The 27,212-nt window shown below is 46.1% G+C and overlaps 4 pseudogenes; all 4 read right to left on the minus strand.

Annotated features, from left to right (window-relative positions):
• Positions 1–8,672: 8,672 nt before the first annotated feature.
• Positions 8,673–8,792, minus strand: LOC141269180 (5S ribosomal RNA; annotated as a pseudogene).
• Positions 8,793–9,412: 620 nt separating this feature from the next.
• LOC141269293 (5S ribosomal RNA) lies at positions 9,413–9,531 on the minus strand (annotated as a pseudogene).
• Positions 9,532–10,473: 942 nt separating this feature from the next.
• LOC141267718 (5S ribosomal RNA) lies at positions 10,474–10,593 on the minus strand (annotated as a pseudogene).
• A 1,515-nt stretch (positions 10,594–12,108) lies between these two features.
• LOC141268854 (5S ribosomal RNA) lies at positions 12,109–12,228 on the minus strand (annotated as a pseudogene).
• Between the last annotated feature and the right edge of the window lie 14,984 nt (positions 12,229–27,212).

Consider the following 27,212-nt stretch of genomic DNA (forward strand, 5'->3'; position numbering starts at 1 on the left):
GAGACCCAGTTTCATGAATGGTTGTCTCCACTGGACCTGCAACCAGGGAAGGCCGTGTGCGACAATGCTGCAAACCTGGGTGCGGCCCTTCGCCGGGGCAATGTTACACACGTGCCTTGTATGGCTCACGTGTTGAACCTGGTTGTCCATAAATTTTTAGCCCACTATCCCGGACTAGATGGCCTTCTGCAGAGGGCACGGTCGCTGTGTGCTCACTTCCGCCGTTCGCATCCCGCAGCTCAACGACTTACATCTCTACAGAAGTCGTTGGGCCTGCCAGTTCACCGGCTGAAATGTGATGTTCCGACACGGTGGAATTCAACTCTGCACATGTTGCAGCGACTGTGGCAGCACCGACAAGCCCTGATGCAATAGTTTCTGACGTATAGCCTGGGCCAACGAGATCCAGAGGTGGGGCAAATCACACAGCAGGAGTGGTCTCAGATCAGGGACCTATGAAGTTGACGCGCCCCCTGGGCCGTGGGGTACCCGGAGCCGGGCCGGTAGACGCTGGGGGTTGTAGTCACTGTGGCGGTGACCCGGTCCGTTACCCAGGGCGGTCAATCCAACGGTAATTTGTATATATGGATTTTATAATGTCCGACTACGCCACCTGTGGAGTGCGGCCAAAGGGGCCGCCGCTGCGGAACAGTCCTCTGAAGCTGGTGGTTTTGCTGCAATGGTATTATTACTCACCACAGGAAGAGTGTAGCTTCAGGGCAGTGTGGGTGGATGATGGTGGTTGTAGTGTAGGGAGTCGGTAATGAACACAGAGTCCGTGTGATGCAGTCCCAAGATCTTTACTCACAGTTGTTGCAGTCCAGATTACAGGTACCAGAGCTATCTCACCCGTCGTGCTGTGCGTACTCAGTGAGGGGCTCAGTCCACCCCCAGATAGCTCCGGAGTACTTAGCAGGACCCCCTTCTGTGTGTCCTTTCTCTGGCCTTCTCCCTGCACCTCACACCCAGTGACACTTCTATCCGGTATCCTCGGGCCTTGGCGGTCGACTTGTGTTCCGTCCCCTGGGTCCTATGTGGCTACCTTCTTAGTGAGACTGGTGTGGACTTTTGCCTGCAGTACATGAAATGCTGCAGCCTCCGGTTTCTAGTTGAGCCTTGCTTTTTCTCCTCTAGTTGAGGGACCGGTTCCCCTTATCTGGCCTGACCCCTCTACCTCCTGGTAGCAGCGGGAGTACAGGTGGCCTTCTGCACGGCCCGTAGCCCTAGGGTCCCTTCGGTTACTGGAGCCTTCCTGCTCCCACTCCTCTCTTCTCTCCTTCAGTCCTGGGCCTCCCAGGCTAGGCCCGCCTCCGGAGCAGAGCTCATGCCGAGCCTCTGCTCCTGTCACTTTTCCTCCTCTGACTGGCTTGCTCTTTCTAAGATGGCTTCCTATTTATACTCTCCCTGTCATGTGCTCCCCTAAGCTGCTCCCCTAAGCACCCACTACATAGGATCCTCCCACCAGCTAGGGACCTGGGACTGTGCTCTCCCTTAAGAGCAATCTCGCCCTAACCCCACTGCGGGTATGTGTTGGATGCAGGTGTTAGGGTCCCGAGCCATACGCCTTCCTTACCTGAGGGTGAGATACCACACCTCTGGGTGAGATGCAGTAACTCTGTGGTGACTGCACCCTCAGGGGCGCCACACACCTTTCTGCACAGTTTTGAAATGGCGACGAAGATGTTTAGTGCTGACGACGATGCCATTATCAGCATAACTATTCCGGTGATTTACATGCTGGAGCACACATTAAACAGAATTCAGAGTCAGGTGGTCGGACAAGAGGAGGTGGAGGAAGTAGAGGAGGAGTCGTATGCGGAAGGGATAACATCTCCAAGGTCCAGACGGTTGGCAGCACCAAGGAGGCAGGCATGGGAGGGTGGGGGAGAGGGATTAAACAGGGCGCATGGTAGCAGCCAAACTGTTGAGGAAGGTGCAGGAGCCGAGGAAGAAGTGGAGGATGAACTGGCGATGGGCATGGAAGACTCATCAGATGAGGGAGACCTTGATCACATTTCTGTTGTGCGAGGTTGGCAGGAGAGGGCAGAGGAAAGAAGCATGATTCTTACCTCGCTACCAACACAACAAGGACTTGGTCCTCCTGGATGCGCAAGACACATGAGTGCCTTCTTGCTGCACTACCTGCAACATGACCCTCAGATTGCAGAATTCGAAGTAATCTCGACTACTGGGTTGCCACACTCTTAGATCCCCGGTACAAAAGTAAATTTGCCGAAATAATTCCTGCCATAAAAAGGGATTGACACATGCAGGAGTATCTGCAGACGCTGTTGCAGAATCTTACATGTGCTTTTCCACAAAACACCAGTGGTGCACGAAGTGAATCTCACAGTTCTAACTTGCCAACCGCGGGACTGTCGAGTCTTCATCACTCAAACCGTAACAGTAACACAGTATCTGCTGGTAACAGCAATTTTGTGAAATCGTTTCACCACTTTTTTAGACCATCCTTTGCAAGGCCACAGGAGACAAGAAGTCTGACACATAGTCAATGCCTAGAGAGGATGGTGCAGGAGTATCTCCAAGTGAACATCGAAGCCATGACTGTGTCACTGGACCCTTGCTCATTTTGGTATTCCAATCTGGAAAAATGGCCGGAGCTCGCCACTCACGCCTTGGAGATCTTGTCATGCCCTGCAGCCAGTGTTCTCTCTGAACGTGTGTTCAGCGCTGCTGATGGTGTGCTGACAGATAAGCGCACGCGGCTGTCCACTGAGAATGTAGACAGACTCACGTTCATAAAGATGAACAAATCATGGATTCGCAAGGACTTTTCTAATCCTGTGTTATCCTTGGGAGGCTAAAAGCTTGAGGATTTGGTAATATCACCTCACCAACCGTTTTAAGCAACTGTGGGGCAATTGATGCCACTTAACCCTAGAACGCATGACCATAAAATTCTACACTTTCATATACCTGGGGCCTTTTAGGCCCGTGTGCAAATAACATTGAATAACTCAAACTCAAATGACAAACAACTATATACATGAAGAATACCTAGAGTTTCAAAATTCTAACTAAAGTAATCTTGCAGAAAATAGAAAACAATTAACAGGGCGGGACTGCGAGGCCCCAGGTATGCGTTCTAGGGTTAAGTGGTGTCTGTGCCACAATTTTGGGAAAAAATGGAAACTCTTTTTGGAGTCCCCTTGCTGTGTCTTACGTGACGTTGGCATCGTCAATTCCCGGTGGGTTGGGTCGCTCCCCCCCCCCTTTTAACTGTAAGAAACTACATACACTATGGCTTGGGGTAACACAGATGATTGAGTCTGAAGAGCTGTTTACTCAGAGGTCTGCTCCAAATCTTCAGTGTCTGCTAGTCAGCGTAGAATTTTTAACTACATCTAGCCTAGGCAATACTTTGGGCGTAGTAGCCCAGCTGCGAAGCAAGCTGCACCGCCTGTGTATCTAATAAGAATTTTTAAATGCATCTAGCCTAGGCAGACTGTGGGGACCCCCAACCAAACCCAGACGCTCAGCCCCCCTACCGCCCCCCTTTCCTTGACAATACAATAATGTAACTCTTACAACTGGATGGGTGAGGATCGGTCACAGCTTTATTAACTCTTTATACTCATTCCATTAGAAAGACATTTTATTTCTAAAATAATTCAGCTTGTTGCAGCATGCCCTGGGTCTCCACTCCGGCAACTTGGCCAACAAGTGTAACTCTCCAACATGTCCTTTCTATTTCCAGGCCACAGAGGATCCTGCATACTCGTATGCAGGACTCTGACCCCCACCCATCAATCTTAACGCTTGTTCCACTCCGTCCTGGAGTCCTGACAGGAATATGTCCAGTCCAATATCCATTAAGTGAACACCATTGGGCCGTATGAGGCCTGCTTAATCTCCTTCCAGTTGTCGGTGTCGTACCACTACACCGCCTCTGTCTCTTCTAAATTTTGCCATCCGAATATTTATTATCCGCCTTGTCCGTTCGATGGCCGTGATGTCTCGCGCACCTTGCCATACCGCTATCGGCACAATCTCTGACCATACTATAGCTAGTTTTGTGAAAAATTCTCTGAAGCGCTCAGTGTCTAGTTTCATTATTGCCATTAGTTATGCGCTCTTGTGATGACCTAGGTTGTTTCCCCCGGCCTGTATAACTAAGATGACCAGACATCTTGCCTCTCTCCCTACCTTGATTACCTCCATTAGTACCTGTGGCCACAGCAGGCCTCTAATACCTCTCCAGTTGAAATATGTGTTATGAAACTCTAATTTCCTCCCGCCTGGGTGGACTTTCGCCCTTTAATCTGCCCAATATATATACGAGTGGCCTATCACCCACACTGTTGGCTTAGCGTCACCTGTAAAAGAAACAAACCACGTTAGGATAACAAGTCCGGTCTTATGTATCTTGCCAAACACGTGGATCACCATCTCTCTATCCTCTGAACTTCCGTTTGTGACAGTCCTGCTCTTGCTGCTTCTGTGGCCGCGCCTATGCGGAATGAGTGTGTCCCGTAATCTTTGGGGTGGTTCCCTGCCGATGTTATGCATTAATTAAATATAGCTTGGAACTGGTATCTTGATAATGGCGTCCCATCAATGTGTGATAGGAACAAATTACTTTGTGATCTGATGGTTAGATATGGTTTTACTATTGTTACCCGACTCAGTGTACCGTTTGTGGGTTGTAGAAGTACCCAAGTGCCCCTGCCCGCTGGAACCATTTTCGATTTGTGTATGCGTAGACGTATTGCATTATTGCCTATGACTACGTCCTGGTGTAATAAGCCTCCACTGGTGCTAATTTTGGATTGAGGGACTAATTCGCTTATGCATAGCGCCCCAAAGAAGGCGATCACAAATGCAGTAGACAGTAGTGTTGCTTCAAATTGTGAGTGTCATGTTAATGGTGTTAGGGATATGATGTGAGAAATCAGTTTTAGTGACACGGGACGGGACGTCTACACTCCTGACTTGGCTGACCCCTTTTCCACCCTTTTATGGATTGTCTGATGATGAATCTTTGTCACATCTCCCCAATTCAGTAGTTGGAAGTGAAATGCTACTCCGGTCAGACACCGCTGCGCTGACGCCCCTGATATGCCCCTCATCATTAGCTGGTGGAGAAATTCTATGGTGACTTGTGATCTGGCTTGTTCACATTGGTCAACCCGTTTGCCTGCTACTAGTCGTGTCCACTCTTCCCATGCCTTACCGTATGCTTGCCACGTCGACGGGGCAACTGACGCTCTGATTAATGGCATCAACTATTCGCCACTAGATCCCATAGGGAAGGTGGGCAACTGTTGTCCCGATGGGTGGGCATTGTGGAAGAGCTCTGTGAAAATCTGCCAATTGAATTGTTATAAAGCGTTAGCAGCAGCTTTAGACCACTCAGCATAGTGGCTAGCGCGGACCCATACATTGTGTTTTAGGCACAGGAATGCTAGCCTGGGTAGTAGGCCTAGCACTGGGAGAGACAATGATGCCATCTTATTAATGCAGTGCGCTAAGGTGGTGTTTTATGTTATGAAGCGTATATTTTTGTAAGCCAGGAGCGCGCCCCATATTTCTATTGCTACCACTATTGGGAAGAAAAATTATTTTCAGGGCTAGATGCAGCGAAAAATTATTATTAATTGAAAAGCTGGTGGAGCTTGGTATAGATGGCCTAATACAATGAGACCCACACACTGCTAGAAGGCCAAATATTTTTTCAGAGTTAGATGCAGAAAAAAATTATATTCAGTTTGCAACCTGATGGAGGTCAGTATAGATGGACTAATAGAACAAGTCCCACACACTGCTAGAAGGCCAAATATTTTTTCAGAGGTAGATGCAGACAAAAAATTATTTTGAATTTGCAACCTGATGGAGGTCAGTATAGATGACTAATAGAACAAGTCCCACACACTGCTAGAAGGCCAAATATTTTTTCAGTGCTAGATGCAGAAAAAAATTATATTCAGTTTGCAACCTTATGGAGGTCAGTATAGATGGACTAATAGAACAAGTCCCACACACAGCTAGAAGCCCAATATTTTTTCAGAGGTAGATGCAGAAAAAAATTATATTCAGTTTGCAACCTGATGGAGGTCTGTATAGATGGATTAATAGAACAAGTCCCACACACAGCTAGAAACCCAATAATTTTTCAGAGGTAGATGCAGAAAAAAATATATTCAGTTTGCAACCTGATGGAGGTCTGTATAGATGGATTAATAGAACAAGTCCCACACACAGCTAGAAGCCCAATATTTTTTCAGAGGTAGATGCAGAAAAAAATATATTCAGTTTGCAACCTGATGGAGGTCTGTATAGATGGATTAATAGAACAAGTCCCACACACAGCTAGAAGCCCAATATTTTTTCAGAGGTAGATGCAGAAAAAAATATATTCAGTTTGCAACCTGATGGAGGTCAGTATAGATGGACTAATAGAACAAGTCCCACACACTGCTAGAAGGCTAAACATTTTTTCAGAGCTAGATGCAGAAAAATATCATATTCAATTTGCAACCTGATGGAGGTCTGTATAGATGGATTAATAGAACAAGTCCCACACACAGCTAGAAACCCAATAATTTTTCAGAGGTAGATGCAGAAAAAAATATATTCAGTTTGCAACCTGATGGAGGTCAGTATAGATGGACTAATACAACAAGTCCCACACACAGCTAGAAGCCCAATATTTTTTCAGAGGTAGATGCAGAAAAAAATATATTCAGTTTGCAACCTGATGGAGGTCTGTATAGATGGTTAATAGAACAAGTCCCACACACAGCTAGAAGCCCAATATTTTTTCAGAGGTAGATGCAGAAAAAAATATATTCAGTTTGCAACCTGATGGAGGTCTGTATAGATGGATTAATAGAACAAGTCCCACACACAGCTAGAAGCCCAATACTTTTTCAGAGCTAGATGCAGAAAAAAATTATATTCAATTTGCAACCTGATGGAGGTCAGTATAGATGGACTAATAGAATGATGCTATGCCCAAAAGATTTTACTTCACTAGGTGCAGTAAAAAAATTGGTATTCTATACACAGGTGGTATATCTTGCATCACAGATAGACTACTCCACTGACTAACACACTCTGCAATAGGCCAAAAAGGATTAGCTTTGCTAGATTCAGCCAAATGCTGTGAAAAAAACTTGCACAGCACTGGCACAGACCTGCCTGGCAAAAACTGATAGGAACTGATGTAACCTAATCCTGAAAAGGACTCCAATTACAATTAGTCTTTACTCCCACAATCTATCTATTTAAGAGCACAGACCTGCCTGATAAAAGTCGTAGGAAATGCTGTAACCTTGTCCTTAAAAGGACTGCAATCACAACTATTCCCTACTCCCAAGCTATCTGTAGATTTGTGCGAAAATTGGCTTGAAATTAACAAGGTATAGCGCACACAGCAACAGCGGTGCAGTCTAACACGCAGCTGCAGCAGTGAGAAAATGGTGGCGACGGGGAAAATGGCTTGGTCTTATAGGGCAAGGACATGTGACATACACTGCAAATGACACATGCCCTTTCTTGTGTGAAAAAAAGCACTTCGCTCCGTGTGTGCGCTGCTGATAGGCTGACAGATTGCACCTCCCCACTGCCAATGCGGGAAAGAGAAAAAAAAATGGAGATCTTCATTGTTCCTGCAGAGATCCATTCCCTGCCCCTCCCCCCACCCCGCTGTACACTCAAACTGCGTATTAACATTAATTTTCATCATTACTGAGAAAAAATCCAGTTATGATTTTGGTGCACGAACAGTTATCGAACATAACCTCGAACAGCCGAATTTTTCTCAAATTGTTCGTGTTCGCCGAACGGCTCGAACACCGCCCAAAACAGCTCTAATTTGAGATTGGCGAACAGTTCGAGTAGAACAACGCTCATCTCTAGACACAACGCCCCACTCAGAGCCGCTGAGCTCACTGATCGGCTGCAGCGCTGTCGACGGAACGTCAGCTTCACGGCCAATACCACAGGCCGGAAGCAGAGGCGAGACTCACCGGTAGACCCGGGTAGGGTGAGCAGAGCGCGGTTAGTTGCTTTCTAATAGCCTGCAGCCGGGGATTAACTTTTAATGAAAGGGAACAATCCCTTTGACTGTCTGCAGCGCGCCACACCTAGGAAGTGCACTCTCACACACAAGCCAGCATGCACACGTGCTCGCACGTGACAACACCCCCTATCTGCCCCTACAACCTCTCCGTCACCATGCGTCAGAATCTCCAGCCTGTTTTATGATTTCAGGGCCCTAGCAGGAATCACCCCCCCCTCCCCAATTCCTTCCCTGCCTTCCTTGCACTGAGGTTAGCTCTTTGTCAGCCGTCTGGCTTGGTTACACAAGCTTCTTTGCAGAGAAACATGTTACTTCTGCTGGCCCTCGCTAGGCGGCCGGCATCCAAAACCTTCCCTGGGCACCTGCTGAAAGCCTGGCCCCTTCACGGCCCCGGGTGCTTTTAACGCTATCATTTCCACACGTCGAGCTGCGGAGTCAATAAGCACTCCTAGCCGTGGCAAGGAGCTCGGTGTCAGGCCTGCGTGAAGGCAGCAGGGTAGCGTACTTAGCTGCCAACTGGCTCAGAGGCCTTGGGGCTTCCATCATCTAAGTTGCTTAAGGTCGGTGTCCGGCAAGGCGCCGTTCCATGCTAGCAGAGCTGGGCAGTAGGGCAAAACGTCATCAAAATGGTCTACAGCACCCGGTGTTCCCAGGAGGTCTCCCATCCAAGTACTCTCCGAATCCTGCCCTGCTTTGATTTCGAGATCAGACGAGATCGGGCGTATCCAAGGTGGTATGGCCAGTAGACGCTGCTCGATCCATCGCCCGGCCAGCCTTTCTCAGGATCTCTTGGTGGCGAGCAATCTGGCTGTGATGGGGCGGGCTCCGAAGGGTCCATGCAAAGGCTATGCCGTCCCTACAGGTGTGGTTTGTTTAGCAGTGATTCACGCGCCGCATCAGGTGTCTTCAAAAATGTCTCGGCGCAGGGTCTCCTGCAGGCTAAACCCTTCATCGCGGTAATGTGACAGAAAGAGCAAGCTGGACCCGTAACTTGGGGGCGGAGCGAGACGTCCAGGGGTGAATGAAGGAAGAGGGTGATATGGTTGCCAGTGACTTTGAGCTACTCTTCAGGGGGGAGGGTCGTGTTGCCTGCAAATGTCTTCTGCTTGAGGTTACCGGTGGTTGCCTCTAGCCTCCCGGGAGACGCTGATCCTGGTGAAAAGGAGCCTAGTATTAAAAGTAAAGAAGCAACAATGCTGGAGGCCCACGGTGATCAGAAGGATGCTGGTATTTTGCAGAGATGAAATAGCGCAAGAGAGAAAGCAAATGAAAAAAAGAAAAGAGAATGAATGTGTGCAATTGTGAAAGGGAATAGAAAAAAGGTACAGAAAGAGTGCCCCCTGCTGGTGGAAGGAAAGAAAAAGCAAAAGCCTACAGCACCTGGTAGTCCCAGGTGGTCTTCCTTCCAAGTACTAACCAGTCCCAACACTGCTTAGCTTCCGAGATCAGACGAGATCAGGCATGTTCAGGGTGGTGTGGCAGTAGGCAGAGACAAGCCTCTCACTTGCTGCTTTTCTACTTTGAAGTCTGGCTGTCGGCTGCCCTTTCCAGTGCTCAGCAAGACCAGGTCCTTTTGTGCTTTCTCTTCGCTTCAATTTTTTTGCTGGCTTCCTTAAAAGGTCTTGTAGACACAACGCCCCACTCAGAGCCGCTGAGCTCACTGATCGGCTGCAGCGCTGTCGATGGAACTTCTGCTTCACGGCCAATGCCACAGGCTGAGAGCAGAGGCGAGACTCACCGGTAGACCTGGGTAGGGTGAGTAGAGCGCGGTTAGTTGCTTTCTAATAGCCTGCAGCCGGGGATTAACTTTTAATGAAAGGGAACAATTCATTTGACTGTCTGCAGCGCGCCACACCTAGGAAGCGCACTCTCACACACAAGCCAGCATGCACACGTGCTCGCACGTGACAACACCCCCTATCTGCCCCTACATCCTCTCCGTCACCATGCGTCAGACTCTCCTGCCTGTTTTATGATTTCAGGGCCCTAGCAGGAATCACCCCCCCCCTCCCCAATTCCTTCCGCACCTTCCTTGCCTTCCTTGCACTGACGTTAGCTCTTTGTCAGCCTTCTGGCTTGGTTACACAAGCTTCTTTGTAGAGAAACATGTTACTTCTGCTGGCCCTCGCTAGGCGGCCGGCATCCAAAACCTTCCCTGGGCACCTGCTGAAAGCCTGGCCCCTTCACGGCCCCGGGTGCTTTTCACGCCATCATTTCCACACGGCGAGCTGCGGAGTCAATAAGCACTCCTAGCCGTGGCAAGGAGCTCGGTGTCAAGCCTGCGTGAAGGCGGCGGGGTAGCGTACTTAGCTGCCAACTGGCTCAGAGACCTTGGGGCTTCCATCATCTAAGTTACTTAAGGTTGGTGTCCGGCAAGGCGCCGTTCCATGCTAGCCGAGCTGGGCTGTGGGGCAAAACATCATCAAAATGGTCTACAGCACCCGGTGTTCCCAGGAAGTCTCCAATCCAAGTACTGTCCAAGCCCAGCCCTGCTTTGCTTTCGAGATCAGATGAGATCGGGCGTATCCAAGGTGGTATGGCCAGTAGACGCTGCTCGATCCATCGCCCATCCAGCCTTTCTCAGGATCGCTTGGTGGCGAGCAATCTGGCCGTGACGGGGCGGGCTCCGAAGGGTCCATGCAAAGGCTGTGCCGTCCCTACAGGTGTGGTTTGTTTAGCAGTGATTCACCCGCTGCATCAGGTGTCTTCAAAAATGTCTCGGCGCAGGGTCTCCTGCAGGCTAAACCCTTCATCGTGGTAATGTGACAGAAAGAGCAAGCTGGACCCGTAACGTGGGGGCGGAGCGAGACGTCCAGGGGTGAATGAAGGAAGAGGGTGAATGGTTGCCAGTGACTTTGAGCTGCTCTTCAGGGGGGAGGGTCGTGTTTCCTGCAAAGGTCTTCTGCTTGGGGTTACCGGTGGTTGCCTCCAGCCACGCGGGAGACGCTGGTCCTGGTGAAAAGGAGCCTAGTATTAAAAATAAAGAAGCAACACTGCTGGAGGCCCACGGTGATCAGAAGGATGCTGGTATTTTGCAGAGATGAAATAGCGCAAGAGAGAAAGCAAATGAAAAAAAGAAAAGAGAATGAATGTGTGCACTTGTGAAAGGGAATGGAAAAAAGGCATAGAAGAGAGTGCCCCCTGCTGGTGCAAGGAAAGAAAAAGCAAAAGCCTACAGCACCTGGTATTCCCAGGCGGTCTCCCATCCAAGTACTAACCAATTTTTTTGCTGGCTTCCTTAAAAGGTCTTGTAGACAGAACGCCCCACTCAGAGCCGCTGAGCTCACTGATCGGCTGCAGCGCTCTCGACGGAACGTCAGCTTCACGGCCAATGCCACAGGCCGGTAGCAGAGGCAAGACTCACCGGTAGACCCGGGTAGGTTGAGTAGAGCTCGGTTAGTTGCTTTCTAATAGCCTGCAGCCGGGGATTAACTTTTAATGAAAGGGAACAATCCCTTTGACTGTCTGCAGCACGCCACACCTAGGAAGCGCACTCTCACACACAAGCCAGCATGCACACGTGCTCGCACGTGACAACACCCCCTATCTGCCCCTACAACCTCTCCGTCACCATGCGTCAGACTCTCCTGCCTGTTTTATGATTTCAGGGCCCTAGCAGGAATCACCCCCCCCTCCCCAATTCCTTCCGCACCTTCCTTACCTTCCTTGCCTTCCTTGCACTGAGGTTAGCTCTTTGGCAGCCATCTGGCTTGGTTACACAAGCTTCTTTGCAGAGAAACATGTTACTTCTGCTGGCCCTCGCTAGGCGGCCGGCATCCAAAACCTTCCCTGGGCACCTGCTGAAAGTCTGGCTTCTTCACGGCCCCGGGTGCTTTTAACGCCATCATTTCCACACGACGAGCTGCGGAGTCAATAAGCACTCTTAGCCGTGGTAAGGAGCTCGGTGTCAGGCCTGCGTGAAGGGCGGCGGGGTAGCGTACTTAGCTGCCAACTGGCTCAGAGGCCTTGGGGCTTCCATCATCTAAGTTACTTAAGGTCGGTGTCCGGCAAGGCGCTGTTCCATGCTAGCCGAGCTGGGCAGTAGGGCAAAATGTCATCAAAATGGTCTACAGCACCCGGTGTTCCCAGGTGGTCTCCCATTCAAGTACTGTCTAAGCCCAGCCCTGCTTTGCTTCCGAGATCAGACGAAATCGGGCGTATCCAAGCTGGTATGGCCAGTAGACGATTCTCGATCCATCGCCCGGCCAGCCTTTCTCAGAATCGCTTGATGGCGAGCAATCTGGCCGTGACGGGGCGGGCTCCGAAGGGTCCATGCAAAGGCTGTGCCGTCCCTACAGGTGTGGTTTGTTTAGCAGTGATTCAACCGCCGCATCAGGTGTCTTCAAAAATGGCTCGGCGCAGGGTCTCCTGCAGGCTAAACCCTTCATCGCGGTAATGTGACAGAAAGAGCAAGCTGGACCCGTAACTTGGGGGCGGAGCGAGACGTCCAGGGGTGAATGAAGGAAGAGGGTGAGATGGTTGCCAGTGACTTTGAGCTGCTCTTCAGGGGGGAGGGTTGTGTTGCCTGCAAAGGTCTTCTGCTTGGGGTTACCGGTGGTTGCCTCCAGCCACCCGGGAGACGCTGGTCCTGGTGAAAAGGAGCCTAGTATTAAAAGTAAATAAGCAACAATGCTGGAGGCCCACGGTGATCAGAAGGATGCTGGTATTTTGCAGAGATGAAATAGCGCAAGAGAGAAAGCAAAGGAAAAAAGAAAAGAGAATGAATGTGTGCACTTGTGAAAGGGAATGGAAAAAAGCCATAAAAGAGAGTGCCCCCTGCTGGTGGAAGGAAGGAAAAAGCAAAAGCCTACAGCACCTGGCATTCCCAGGCGGTCTCTGTTAAATGGTTAATTATGGAAATTCATTTGGAATGTTAATCGATAATCATTTTTCTGAGTTCTATGCCTCAGCCATCGTGTCTAGTTGACATGCGCTATTTGTGTGTGTATTTTTGGTTCACTACCATATGTAGAACAGGTGTCCATACGACTGGCTATAAAAGCCCATGGTACAGAAAGGGGGGGCTCTCTTGCTCTGCCCACCCCACAAGACACAGAATCTTCATGCTGAGAAGCAGATGACATGTAGGCCTGGACACATGCTGGACAAAGACATGATTTACCAGCCAGGATCCAAGGAAAGATGGGTGAATCTCAACAATTAAGCAAATTATGGACAAATGGACAATTACTTTATAACTAATTATTGTATGTACCTGCTGCAATCTGATTCTTTTTAATGTACAATCCAAGAATAAATAGATACATTTTTTTATAAGAATATCATGATATTGATACTTTGAGAAGTCCTCAGTAGAAAAAAATAATACAGGAAGAGTATTATTTTACAATGGTGAGCCAGCCAGTCCTGTTTTTTTGTTTTTTAAATTAAGTAAGTGAATTTCTTCCGTGAACAAGGGGGGAGTCCTGACGAGCTGAACAGCTGTTGTTCACGTGTCAGTAAATTCACTAGTTTGTCACGAGAAGCAGAAAGGACCTACAGACTGAGGAAAGACAGGAAGCAGAGGTACTAACAAGGAACAGAATCACACAGGAAAAGAATCAGACGAACTGAAGACAGGACGTGCTGATAAAGAGAAGCCAAGGAATCTTAAGGTAAGCAAAATATGGATATAATTTCTTCTTTTGCTAAACAAAGTAATATTAATTTCAAAGTTAATGTAGGAGATGACATAGAAGTTTTGTGGCTCAGTTTATACAAAGAATGTGAATTGCAGAATTTACAGTTAACTTCTAAATTGGTAAAAAGAGACAAACAGAAATTGAGAAATATTCTACATTTGGTAGATTTTTTTCATAGTCTTGTGTTAGAGATTTCTAAGCAGGAAAATAGTGTAGAAGTGTCAGACAGTGATACTGATTCTGACTGTAATGTGCAAAATGAACAAGAAGTTAGACACGTGTCTGTAACTGAAGGTGACCTTGGGTCTGACCAAGAGACGGACATACAGAAACCTGACATGGGAGGAGACATGACTGACATACGAGAAACCGACATACTAGGTGATGTGGGAGGAGACGTGAGTGACGTAGGAGGAACGGACGTACAAGAGCCACTAAAAATATCAGAGAATTCTGGAATTACCCAGGCTCAACTCCAAATTAAAATGAGGAAAAATTTGCTGAAATTATACAAAATCATGCCAAAATATGATGTCAAAATCCATGCCTGTAGAAATTCAGAGACATTTGAGAGCTTCTCTGATAAGTTTGATTTATCCAATGAGGAGAGGAATCAATTATTTAAAATATGGATTCCTGTGACATTGTCCAGACGTTTACATTTAATGCTCTGTGAAAATGACTCTCCTAATGGATGGGAAAATGATTCGGACAGATTAAGATATTTGATTTATTGTGTCACAAAGGATTTTCCCAACATAGAAGATCTGCAGAAACTAAGGATTGGTAGGAAGGAATGTACATATACATTCATGTCCATATTTGAACAGTTGTACAAAGCTCTCATCAAAAATGGAAAAGTACAACATATGATAACAACTTTTGTACAAAAATTCAAATTCCTAAATTCAGTTTCCCAAGTTATGGCATCACAAAAAAATTCATTATTTGAATGTCCGCAGATGCTGGATTTTGTTAGAAAACATGAGAATCGTGAAAAGAAAATAAATCAAGCTAAATTTATAAAACCAGGAAAGGTAAAATCTTACCAAAAGCCAATATCAAACTCTCCTGGACTGAGTCATCCCCATAGTGAACTCTATCAAATACGCAGAAGATTTCATATATGTTATAAGCCATATCAGCCAGTGCAAAGATCCATCTCTCCACAGAATGAGTTAATTCTCAGTCAGAACTCTGATTCTCTAAAAAGGAAAATGGCTGAAACTGATGGACAGAGACAGGTGAGACGACCAACTCACAGTGACGTCATGGAATGTGGACAGAAGAACAGGCAGTTCTCTGAGGTTTTGAAGGATAGAAAAATGTCTTTCCTAAATAGGGCGTTCCTGGAGATATTTGAGAGAGACAGAAGATTTGGTTTAGGGAGTGGCAAAGGAAAAACTGTAATTATAATGTTGTATCAAAATGTAATACAATGTCTCAATATTTATTTATAATCTTATACAGTAAAATTGTAGTTACATAGTTTCTAATAGTTCATATATATATATATATATATATATATATATATATATACACTTGTCTAAGTAGAGATTGCGTATAATTGTATTTATATATACGTTTATAAAATATATATATATATATTAATTAATAAATTAGAACTTCATATTTATAAATTTAAGTAGCAATATTTTGAATTCCATTAGAACCAACCAATATATGTATAAGATATTTAAATAATTCTGTTTCTGTATGAATTTGATATTTAATTTTATTTTCTTATATTTCCTTAGAGTTTTCATTCCAAAGCAGGATTTGATCAAAGAACTCTAAAATTGGATTTATTTCTTTATTCACACAGGAAGTGAAAAAATTGCATGATTTTATGTGTATAACATTTTAAAATAATAACAATATATCTAGTTGAACTATAATATATATGTAATAATTATGAATTCTTTTGTGTTGCTAATATTTTCTGTGCATGAAGTGTTCGTGCAAATTAAAGTAGCTTTACAGCATGACGTGTGACAGCTGCGGCCTTTGAACTTTGAGCTAATAGTATAGGATCCCATTCATTCTATTTTCAACTGATGTAACTTAAGACCGGGCAGCAGGTGAAAAAAGAATCTAAGACAAGAGTTTTTTCAAGTGTCTGAAATTCCAGTGACTTACTCTCATATTATATAATATGTACTTGGGGAATATTCAAAGAAATATAAAGATATTCAATTGATATGGCAATGCGCATTAATAAATTGGGATACAACAATTTTGGGTTAAATATATATATATATATCTAAAACTTCATATGTGGAATGTTTGAGTTGAACAGATCTGTGAATGTGCAGCATCGGCGTCTCTGCCCCGTTCTAGGCAGAGACGCCGTCCCTCTCACCTCCCCGCTCCTGGCGCGGCGTCCTCCAGCGCTTCTCTCCCCGCTGCTTCCGGCACGCGCTCCTTCCCTGGCAGTGTGCTTAGGGCGCGCGCGCGCGCGCTCCCCCTCTCTTAAAGGGACCGCGCGCCCCGTCCTAAGGCGTCCCCGGCCAATTGCCGGAGGACCTCCCATATAAAAGGCACCTCCTCCAAAATGGAGGTGCCCGAGCAATGTTGTAGCACTGTTCACTTCTCTGCTTCAGCCCTCAGGTCTCGTTGCCAGTTACCTTCCAGTTACCTGCCAGATTCCTGCCAGTCTGCTGTCTAATTCCTGCCTGATATCCTGCTACCTGCCTGCTAGCCTGAGGTCTGACGGTCTGCCCTCCAACTTCTGTCAGTCTGTCTAAGGACCAGCTTGCCCGCTCACCTGGGAGCGCACATCTTCTACCTGTCTGCTTGCCTGAGGTCCGACGGTCTGCCTTCCAACTCCTGTCAGTCTGTCTAAGGACCAGCTTGCCAGCTCACCTGGGAGCGCTCATCTGCTGCCTGTCTGCTAGCCTACCAGGAGGCTCTGCCGTCACGTGCTGTGACCACCCGCCTGTCCAGAGACTCCTGCCCGCTCACCTGGGAGCGCTCATCTGCTACCTGTCTGTTGGTCTTCCTGGAGGCTCCGCCGTCACATGCTGTGACCACCCGTTTATCCAGAGACTCTCGCCTGCTCACCTGGGAGCTCACGTCTATCATCTGCCGCCACAGGTCGTACCAATCCTTTACCCAGAGACTGCCCCGGTCACTTGCCGTGACCTCCTGCCCGTTCATCCAGAGACTGCCCCGGTCACTTGCCGTGACCTCCTGCCCGTTCATCCAGAGACTGCCCCGGTCACTTGCCGTGACCTCCTGTCCGTTCATTCAGAGACTGTCCCAGTCACCTGCTGTGACTGCCTTCCCGTCTACCCTGGTCGCCACCCGCTCCCTTACAAGGACCGCCCCCTTGTATAGTAGCTCAGAGGTTCCGCCTCCCAGACCCGTTACAGTTTGCTCGGGCCATGGAACCCGGTGGCACCCAAGCTCCCTCGCTCTCGGACCTGTGTCATGAACTGTCCCGTCAGAGGTCCCAACAGGAGTCCATCCTGGGTCACCTGCGGAATGTCAATTCTCGCCTGGACACTCTGACTGCTCTGCCTGCAACCACCGCCAGTGCCATGACTCGCAATCCGGCAGCTCCACTGCCCACTAATAACATGGTATCCTACCCCGGACCACGGCTTTCTGCACCTCCTCGTTTCGGAGGCGACTCCGCCCAGGCTCGGGGCTTCATAAATCAGTGCACACTGCACTTTGAACTCCTGTCTCACCAGTTTAACTCCGACCGGGCCAAAATTGCCTTCATCATGTCCCATCTCACCGGGGAGGCCCTGGCCTGGCTAAATCCTCTATGGGAGAGAGGAGACCACCTGGTGTCCGACTTGCCTGCCTTTCTCACGGCTTTCCGGAAAGTCTTCGACGAACCCGGACGGAAGACCTCATCCGCATCATCTCTGCTACGCCTCCGTCAGGGAAGTCTCACCGTGGGCCAATATGCCATACGGTTCCGTACCCTTGCCTCGGAGCTGGCCTGGGATAATGACGCTCTGGTTTCCGTCTTCTGGGAGGGTCTGTCCGGCCGTATTAAAGATGAACTTGCCGGTCGGGACATTCCTACCACTCTCGATGACCTTATAACTCTTGCCACCCGGATTGACCTGCGGTTCCAGGAGCGTGCCAAAGAGGTCACCAGTGAGAGGAGGGTTCCACGTCTAGCTCCTACTTTCCAGAAACCCGTCACTCCCTCCGTCTCTCCTCAGCTACACTCTCCTGAGCCTATGCAGGTCGACCAGACCAAGATGGTCGGTTCTCGCCAAGAATCTCGCCGAGCCGAGGGAAGCTGTTTCTATTGTGGCAGTATGAAGCACTTCATCCGTTCCTGCCTGGAAAAACCGGGAAACGCCAGTGTCTAGGACCACTCGGAGAGGTCGTCCTAGACAAAAGTAAGCCCTCTCCGTCTCTGACCTTACCGGTCTCTATTGCTTGGGGAGAGAACCGTCTCTTTGAACTCGCCCATCTGGATTCTGGAGCTGCTGGAAACCTCATCTCCCAGTCTCTGGTAGAGAGATACCATATTCCCACCAAGTCCTTGGCTGAACCATCGTCAGTCGCCTCCGTGGATGGAAGACTTCTCTCGGAGACCATCCTGCTCGTCACCGAACCCATAACCCTGCAGGTGGGAATGCTGCACTCTGAGGAGATCTCATTCCATGTGCTGTCCGGACTTTCTCACTCCCTGTTGCTAGGTCTACCTTGGCTCCAGACACATGAACCCGTATTGAACTGGCGGTCCGGTGAAGTACTCCGATGGGGTCCTGACTGCCATAGGACCTGCCTGGTCCCGGTCCGTCCACTTCGCCCTCAGCCTACTCCAGCTAACTTACCTGGTCTCCCGGCTCCCTACTGGCCCTATGCAGACGTCTTCGGTAAGAAGGAAGCTGAGACGTTGCCACCCCATAGGCCATACGATTGCCCGATCGACCTGGTACCTGGCACCACTCCTCCCCGTGGGCGTATCTACTCGTTGTCTGCAGCCGAGACCCGAGCCATGTCTGAGTACATTGAAGAGAATCTGGCTAGGGGATTTATCCGAAAATCTACCTCCCCGGCTGGAGCCGGATTCTTCTTTGTCAAAAAGAAAGATGACTCGCTACGTCCCTGTATTGACTACAGAGGACTCAATCTCATCACGGTAAAAAACAAATATCCCCTGCCACTCATCTCCGAATTGTTTGACCGTCTCAAGGGCACCAGGATCTTCTCCAAGCTGGATCTACGAGGAGCGTATTATCTGGTCCGTATCCGTCAAGGAGACGAGTGGAAGACGGCATTCAATACCCGGGACGGTCACTACGAGTACCTTGTGATGCCCTTCGGTCTCTGTAATGCTCCCGCGGTCTTTCAGAAACTAGTCAACGACATCTTCCATGACCTCCTGTACTCCAGCGTAGTGGTATACCTGGACGATATCTTGGTCTTCTCTCCGGATCTCCCCACACACCGGAGGGATGTTGGTCAGGTCCTGCTTAGGCTTCGGCAGAACCACCTTTATGCCAAATACGAGAAGTGCCTCTTCGATCAGACCTCCCTTCCGTTCTTGGGCTATGTCATCTCCCAAACAGGTCTGCAAATGGATCCCGAGAAGCTCTCTTCCGTTCTAAAATGCCTCGTCCTGAAGGTTTGAAGACGATACAGCGATTCCTGGGCTTCGCTAATTATTATCGTCTTTTCATCCCACACTTCTTGTCTCGGACTGCTCCCATATCTGCACTTACCCGTAAGGGGGCTAACCCCAGGACATGGTCGCCTGAAGCCGAGGAGGCCTTCCTTTCCCTAAAGAAAGCCTTCGCCTCTGCTCCCGTCATGCACCGTCCGGACTGTAATAAACAATTCTACCTGGAGGTTGATGCCTCCTCCTCCGGAGCCGGAGCGGTGCTCACCCAGAAGTCTTCTACCGGGAGAATGGTAACGTGCGGCTTCTTCTCCAAAATCTTCTCCTCGTCGGAGCACAACTACTCCATTGGAGACCGGGAATTGCTAGCCATCAAATTGGCACTGGGAGAGTGGCGCTATCTGCTTGAAGGGGCTCTCTACCCGGTAATTATCTACACGGATCACAAAAACCTGGCATATCTCCAAAATGCCCAGAGACTCAATCCTCGCCAGGCCCGGTGGTCGTTGTTTTTTGCCCGCTTCGACTTCATTCTTCATTTCCGTCCGGCGGACAAGAACGTCAAAGCTGATGCCTTGTCCCGGTCCTTCTTGTCCTCCGATCAAGAGGAGGAACCTACGCACATCATCGACTCCTCCAAGGTGATGAATGTGGCCCCCTTGGATCTGACTCGTCTTCCACCCGGTAAGACGTTCATAGCTGTGCCAGATCGGGAGAGGGTTCTTCACTGGGGACATTCTTCTAAACTAGCTGGCCATGCTGGCCAAAAGAAGACCTGCCAACTTATTACCCGGCATTACTGGTGGCCTACCCTGCGTAAGGACGTGGTAGACTTCGTCGCGGCCTGTTCATCCTGTGCCCGTAACAAAGTTCCCCGACATCTACCTGCCGGCCATCTCCTGCCCCTTCCCGTACCTGCTGCTCCTTGGCAACACATCGCTATGGACTTTATCACCGACTTTCCAGTTTCTGCCGGTTGTACTGTCATTTGGGTTGTCGCTGACCGTTTTTCTAAGATGGCCCACTTCATTCCCCTGCCTGGTCTTCCGTCTGCACCCGAGCTGGCTAAAGACTTTATCCGCCACATCTTCCGTCTCCATGGTCTGCCCCTCCACATCGTGTCGGATCGTGGGGTTCAGTTCACCTCTCGCTTCTGGAGAGCCACATGTAAGCTGCTGGACATTACCCTGGATTTCTCCTCCGCTTACCACCCTCAGTCCAATGGTCAAGTGGAGCGGATCAATCAGATCTTGTCCAGCTACCTCCGGCACTTCGTTGATGCTCACCACTCGGACAGGGTGGATCTCTTACCATGGGCCGAGTTCTCTTATAACAACCATGAGAGCGAGTCCTCTTCCAAATCCCCTTTCTTTATTGTCGGTGGCCAACATCCCCGTATTCCACTTCCTGTCTCCGTTTCTGTGGACAACCCTGCTGCGGAGTCTCTTGTCAGCGAATTTTCTACTATTTGGGAGAGCACCAGGTCCGCTCTTCTTCTCTCCTCTGAGTGGATGAAAAGATATGCTGATAAGAGACGTCTGGATCCGCCCCAATTCCGTCCGGGAGACAAGGTTTGGCTCTCATCCAAACATGTGCGGCTCAAAGTACCCTCCTACAAGTTGGGTCCTCGATTCATCGGCCCCTTCGAAGTCCTCAGACAAATTAACCCTGTGGCCTACAAATTAAAACTCCCGGCCACCCTACGGATCCCCAATTCGTTCCACGTATCTCTCCTCAAACCCGTTGTATTTAACTTTTTTTCCAAAAATCCAGGTGCCCCTCCTGCTCCGGTTTCCGCTGATGACATCTTTGAGGTAGAGAGTATTCTGGCCTCCAAGAGGGTAAGATGAAAAACCTTTTTTCTGGTAGATTGGAAGGGGTTTGGTCCTGAGCAGAGAACTTGGGAACCCAGGGAGAACATCAACGCCCCACTTCTCCTTGAGAAATTTCTTTCTGGCCAAAAAAAGAGGGGGCCTAAAGGGGGGGGTACTGTAGCATCGGCGTCTCTGCCCCGTTCTAGGCAGAGACGCCGTCCCTCTCACCTCCCCGCTCCTGGCGCGGCGTCCTCCAGCGCTTCTCTCCCCGCTGCTTCCGGCACGCGCTCCTTCCCTGGCAGTGTGCTTAGGGTGCGCGCGCGCGCGCTCCCCCTCTCTTAAAGGGACCGCGCGCGCCGTCCTAAGGAGTCCCCGGCCAATTGCCGGAGGACCTCCCATATAAAAGGCACCTCCTCCAAAATGGAGGTGCCCGAGCAATGTTGTAGCACTGTTCACTACTCTGCTTCAGCCCTCAGGTCTCGTTGCCAGTTACTTGCCAGATACCTGCCAGATTCCTGCCAGTCTGCTGTCTAATTCCTGCCTGATATCCTGCTACCTGCCTGCTAGCCTGAGGTCCGACGGTCTGCCCTCCAACTTCTGTCAGTCTGTCTAAGGACCAGCTTGCCCGCTCACCTGGGAGCGCACATCTTCTACCTGCCTGCTTGCCTGAGGTCCGACGGTCTGCCTTCCAACTCCTGTCAGTCTGTCTAAGGACCAGCTTGCCCGCTCACCTGGGAGCGCTCATCTGCTGCCTGTCTGCTAGCCTACAAGGAGGCTCTGCCGTCACGTGCTGTGACCACCCGCCTGTCCAGAGACTCCTGCCCGCTCACCTGGGAGCGCTCATCTGCTACCTGTCTGTTGGTCTTCCTGGAGGCTCCGCCGTCACATGCTGTGACCACCCGTTTATCCAGAGACTCTCGCCTACTCACCTGGGAGCTCACGTCTATCATCTGCCGCCACAGGTCGTACCAATCCTTTACCCAGAGACTGCCCCGGTCACTTGCCGTGACCTCCTGCCCGTTCATCCAGAGACTGCCCCGGTCACTTGCCGTGACCTCCTGCCCATTCATCCAGAGACTGCCCCGGTCACTTGCTGTGACTGCCTGCCCGTCTACACTGGTCGCCACCCGCTCCCTTACAAGGAACGCCCCCTTGTATAGTAGCTCAGAGGTTCCGCCTCCCAGACCCGCTACAGAATGTCAGAGTGAAGGTGACAGATGAGTAAATCAGCAGCTGCTAAGTGTGATTGATATGACAGAGGCCTCGTATGTTTGTATGTTTGAAAAAAAAAAATGTTTCTTTATGTGAAGGTACAAAAATATATTTAATTCTGAGGAAATTATAATACATAATTAGGTATTACTGTATCTACATATATATATTTCTATATTTCTTTAATAATTATTATTTCTTGATTTAACTAATAGTGGATAAGGGCAACCACACATCAAAATGGTTTACAAAGCAAATTTATATTTAGAATAATTTTCCACATGATAATATTCTTGAATAACTTTAATATTATTTTTAATGGTTACCTAAATAGGTACACACCTCTCTTTAGTCAAATCTATGCTACTCATCGATATGAAATTTATGCACAATATTTCTAGAAGAATAATTCTTTTTAATTTGGTTCTGATATATACATAAATTTTATAAAATAATATTTTTGGTATTAAGGGGGAAAATGTGTTTTTGATCCTGATTACATAATCAATTTTGATCAATACTTATTTTCCACACATTTTAATAAAGAAGAAATAATAATAAGGTACTATGGTATAATTAAGAAGGGTATTACATGCAAAGTTGCATAATTTAATATTTTTTGGTGGTACAAGGTTAGGACAAATATGAAATCATCCAGATAATGGAGATATAAGGGTATTTTTATGGAGAATATAATTACTCTGCATTTGTCATTAAAATTTAAAGGCCTTATTTTTATTTTTATTCTTATTTTTACTCTTAATTTTATTTTTCATTTTTAAAATTTTATTCTTACTTTATACTTCTTATTTTCTAGTTTTTCATTTTTTAATTCTCATTTGATTTTATTTGAGTTCAATATCTCAATTGAGAAAACACATTAATATTTAAAAAAGTAATGTCTAATACAAGAGTATTGCTTCATTAAATATATATTGCTAAGGAAAAAAATGTTTACATGTTCTGAGTAAACACAACAATTCATTCATTCATTTTTTCATTCATTCATTCATTCATACATTCATATATTTATTCATTTTGGTTCAGGAGTATACATTCTTTGATATTATTGGTTTAATAAAGATATAAAAACTTGTTTTTTAAAAATACACTGAAACCTATGGGTTGGAAAAGGTAATTACACCTATGACATAAAAATGTTCTATCATATGGAGAACTTGATTGATAATGAATTATTATCTATTATTGTTTATTATTCCAAACTTAATTTATTTTAATATTTTGATAATAATTAGATGGATATTACTGATTGCTATGGTACGCTGTGATATTATAGGTTAGGAAAAACTGTCAGATTTGGTATCAGATTAGGGAATGAAGACTTCAATCAAGACATCGCAATTATGAATTCTATCTTAATAAAGACTTTTAATTTTTATAAATCAAAGAGATTCTCAAAAGTTACAAGAAGAAGCAACTGATATCCGGACGTCTCAGAAGGTAACAGGTGTGAATGCTGAGTGTTATAATAGACTGTGTCCATTACATACAATACAATTCACACCACTGATCACCAGGACGGCAGAGGACGATGATCCTATATGTACTGTGTTGTGTTTAAGTTTCATCACGTTCCAGTGGTTTCTTATCACCTGCAACGCTTCAATGAAAGCTGGTGAACAGGTAATACCTGGCATATGTGTCCTGTATATAAAGGACTGAGTACTGGTTATGGTGCTATATAAAGCAGGAAAGTGTTAAGTTAACCCTTGCTTTACTGACCAAAGACGTCACATCTGTTCCAAAAGTGACACGAGACCAGTGCGGATACACGGAAGATTCCAAAGACGATCCAACGTAAGTCCAGGTGACACTGCACAGATATTAAAGCTACATTTCATCCATGGACTTTGTTTTCTTATCAACTGACACACATGATCTTTCTAATAAAGAGTACAGTTTATGGACTGAACAATAATGAACACAATTATGGACTGTACAATATCTACATGCTGTAATTTATTTCAAAGGAGTTTTCATCTAAAGACTGTGTTATAAAAGAACCAAGAAGAAGACGAGACGACGACCCGATGACATCAGATGATGACAATTGAACCCGCGATTGCTTCAATTTAGATATAGGGAAGTATAATTATACATATTAAATGAATATTAGTCACGGCTTACCATAACATGAATTCACATCATTATATAACAATAATCCGATATTGATACTATTATTACTATTATTATTATTATTATGGAAATTTAATGATATTGCCAAGGAAGAAGGAAAGAAAAAATGATTGATGAATGTATCTTCTTTTGAGATTTTTCAGTTAAAGTCCTTTTATTCTCAAAAAAGGGGGAAATGTTAAATGGTTAATTATGGAAATATATTTGGAATGTTAATCGATAATCATTTTTCTGAGTTCTATGCCTCAGCCATCGTGTCTAGTTGACATGCGCTATTTGTGTGTGTATTTTTGGTTCACTACCATATGTAGAACAGGTGTCCATACGACTGGCTATAAAAGCCCATGGTACAGAAAGGGGGGGCTCTCTTGCTCTGCCCACCCCACAAGACACAGAATCTTCATGCTGAGAAGCAGATGACATGTAGGCCTGGACACATGCTGGACAAAGACATGATTTACCAGCCAGGATCAAAGGAAAGATGGGTGAATCTCAACAATTAAGCAAATTATGGACAAATGGACAATTACTTTATAACTAATTATTGTATGTACCTGCTGCAATCTGATTCTTTTTAATGGACAATCCAAGAATAAATAGATACATTTTTTATAAGAATATCGTGATATTGATACTTTGAGAAGTCCTTAGTAGAAAAAAATAATACAGGAAGAGTATTATTTTCCAATGGTGAGCCAGCCAGTCCTGTTTTTTTGTTTTTTAAATTAAGTAAGTGAATTTCTTCCGTGAACAAGGGGGGAGTCCTGACGAGCTGAACAGCTGTTGTTCACGTGTCAGTAAATTCACTAGTTTGTCACAAGAAGCAGAAAGGACCTACAGACTGAGGAAAGACAGGAAGCAGAGGTACTAACAAGGAACAGAATCACACAGGAGAAGAATCAGACGAACTGAAGACAGGACGTGCTGATAAAGAGAAGCCAAGGAATCTTAAGGTAAGCAAAATATGGATATAATTTCTTCTTTTGCTAAACAAAGTAATATTAATTTCAAAGTTAATGTAGGAGATGACATAGAAGTTTTGTGGCTCAGTTTATACAAAGAATGTGAATTGCAGAATTTACAGTTAACTTCTAAATTGGTAAATAGAGACAAACAGAAATTGAGAAATATTCTACATTTGGTAGATTTTTTTCATAGTCTTGTGTTAGAGATTTCTAAGCAGGAAAATAGTGTAGAAGTGTCAAACGGTGATACTGATTCTGACTGTAATGTGGAAAATGAACAAGAAGTAAGACACGTGTCTGTAACTGAAGGTGACCTTGGGTCTGACCAAGAGACGGACATACAGAAACCTGACATGGGAGGAGACATGACTGACATACGAGAAACCGACATACTAGGTGATGTGGGAGGAGACGTGAGTGACGTAGGAGGAACAGACGTACAAGAGCCACTAAAAATATCAGAGAATTCTGGAATTACCCAGGCTCAACTCCAAATTAAAATGAGGAAAAATTTGCTGAAATTATACAAAATCATGCCAAAATATGATGTCAAAATCCATGCCTGTAGAAATTCAGAGACATTTGAGAGCTTCTCTGATAAGTTTGATTTATCCAATGAGGAGAGGAATCAATTATTTAAAATATGGATTCCTGTGACATTGTCCAGACGTTTACATCTAATGCCCTGTGAAAATGACTCTCCTAATGGATGGGAAAATGATTCGGACAGATTAAGATATTTGATTTATTGTGTCACAAAGGATTTTCCCAACATAGAAGGTCTGCAGAAACTAAGGATTGGTAGGAAGGAATGTACATATACATTCATGTCCATATTTGAACGGTTGTACAAAGCTCTCATCAAAAATGGAAAAGTACAACATATGATAACAACTTTTGTACAAAAATTCAAATTCCTAAATTCAGTTTCCCAAGTTATGGCATCACAAAAAAATTCATTATTTGAATGTGCGCAGATGCTGGATTTTGTTAGAAAACATGAGAATCGTGAAAAGAAAATAAATCAAGCTAAATTTATAAAACCAGGAAAGGTAAAATCTTACCAAAAGCCATTATCAAACTCTCCTAGACTGAGTCATCCCCATAGTGAAATCTATCAAATACGCAGAAGATTTCATATATGTTATAAGCCATATCAGCCAGTGCAAAGATCCATCTCTCCACAGAATGAGTTAATTCTCAGTCAGAACTGTGATTCTCTAAAAAGGAAAATGGCTGAAACTGATGGACAGAGACAGGTGAGACGACCAACTCACAGTGACGTCATGGAATGTGGACAGAAGAACAGGCAGTTCTCTGAGGTTTTGAAGGATAGAAAAATGTCTTTCCTAAATAGGGCGTTCCTGGAGATATTTGAGAGAGACAGAAGATTTGGTTTAGGGAGTGGCTAAGGAAAAACTGTAATTATAATGTTGTATCAAAATGTAATACAATGTCTCAATATTTATTTATAATCTTATACAGTAAAATTGTAGTTACATAGTTTCTAATAGTTCATATATATATATATATATATATATATATATATATATATACACACTTGTCTAAGTAGAGATTGCGTATAATTGTATTTATATATATGTTTATAAAATATATATATATTAATTAATAAATTAGATCTTCATATATATAAATTTAAGTAGCAATATTTTGAATTACATTAGAACCAACCAATATATGTTTTCATTCCAAAGCAGGATTTGATCAAAGAACTCTAAAATGGATTTATTTCTTTATTCACACAGGAAGTGAAAAAATTGC

The sequence above is a fragment of the Phyllobates terribilis genome, unplaced genomic scaffold, assembly GCF_046119375.1.
Source record: "Phyllobates terribilis strain yellow unplaced genomic scaffold, ASM4611937v1 Scaffold_4__5_contigs__length_816908805, whole genome shotgun sequence".
NCBI lineage: Eukaryota > Metazoa > Chordata > Amphibia > Anura > Dendrobatidae > Phyllobates > Phyllobates terribilis.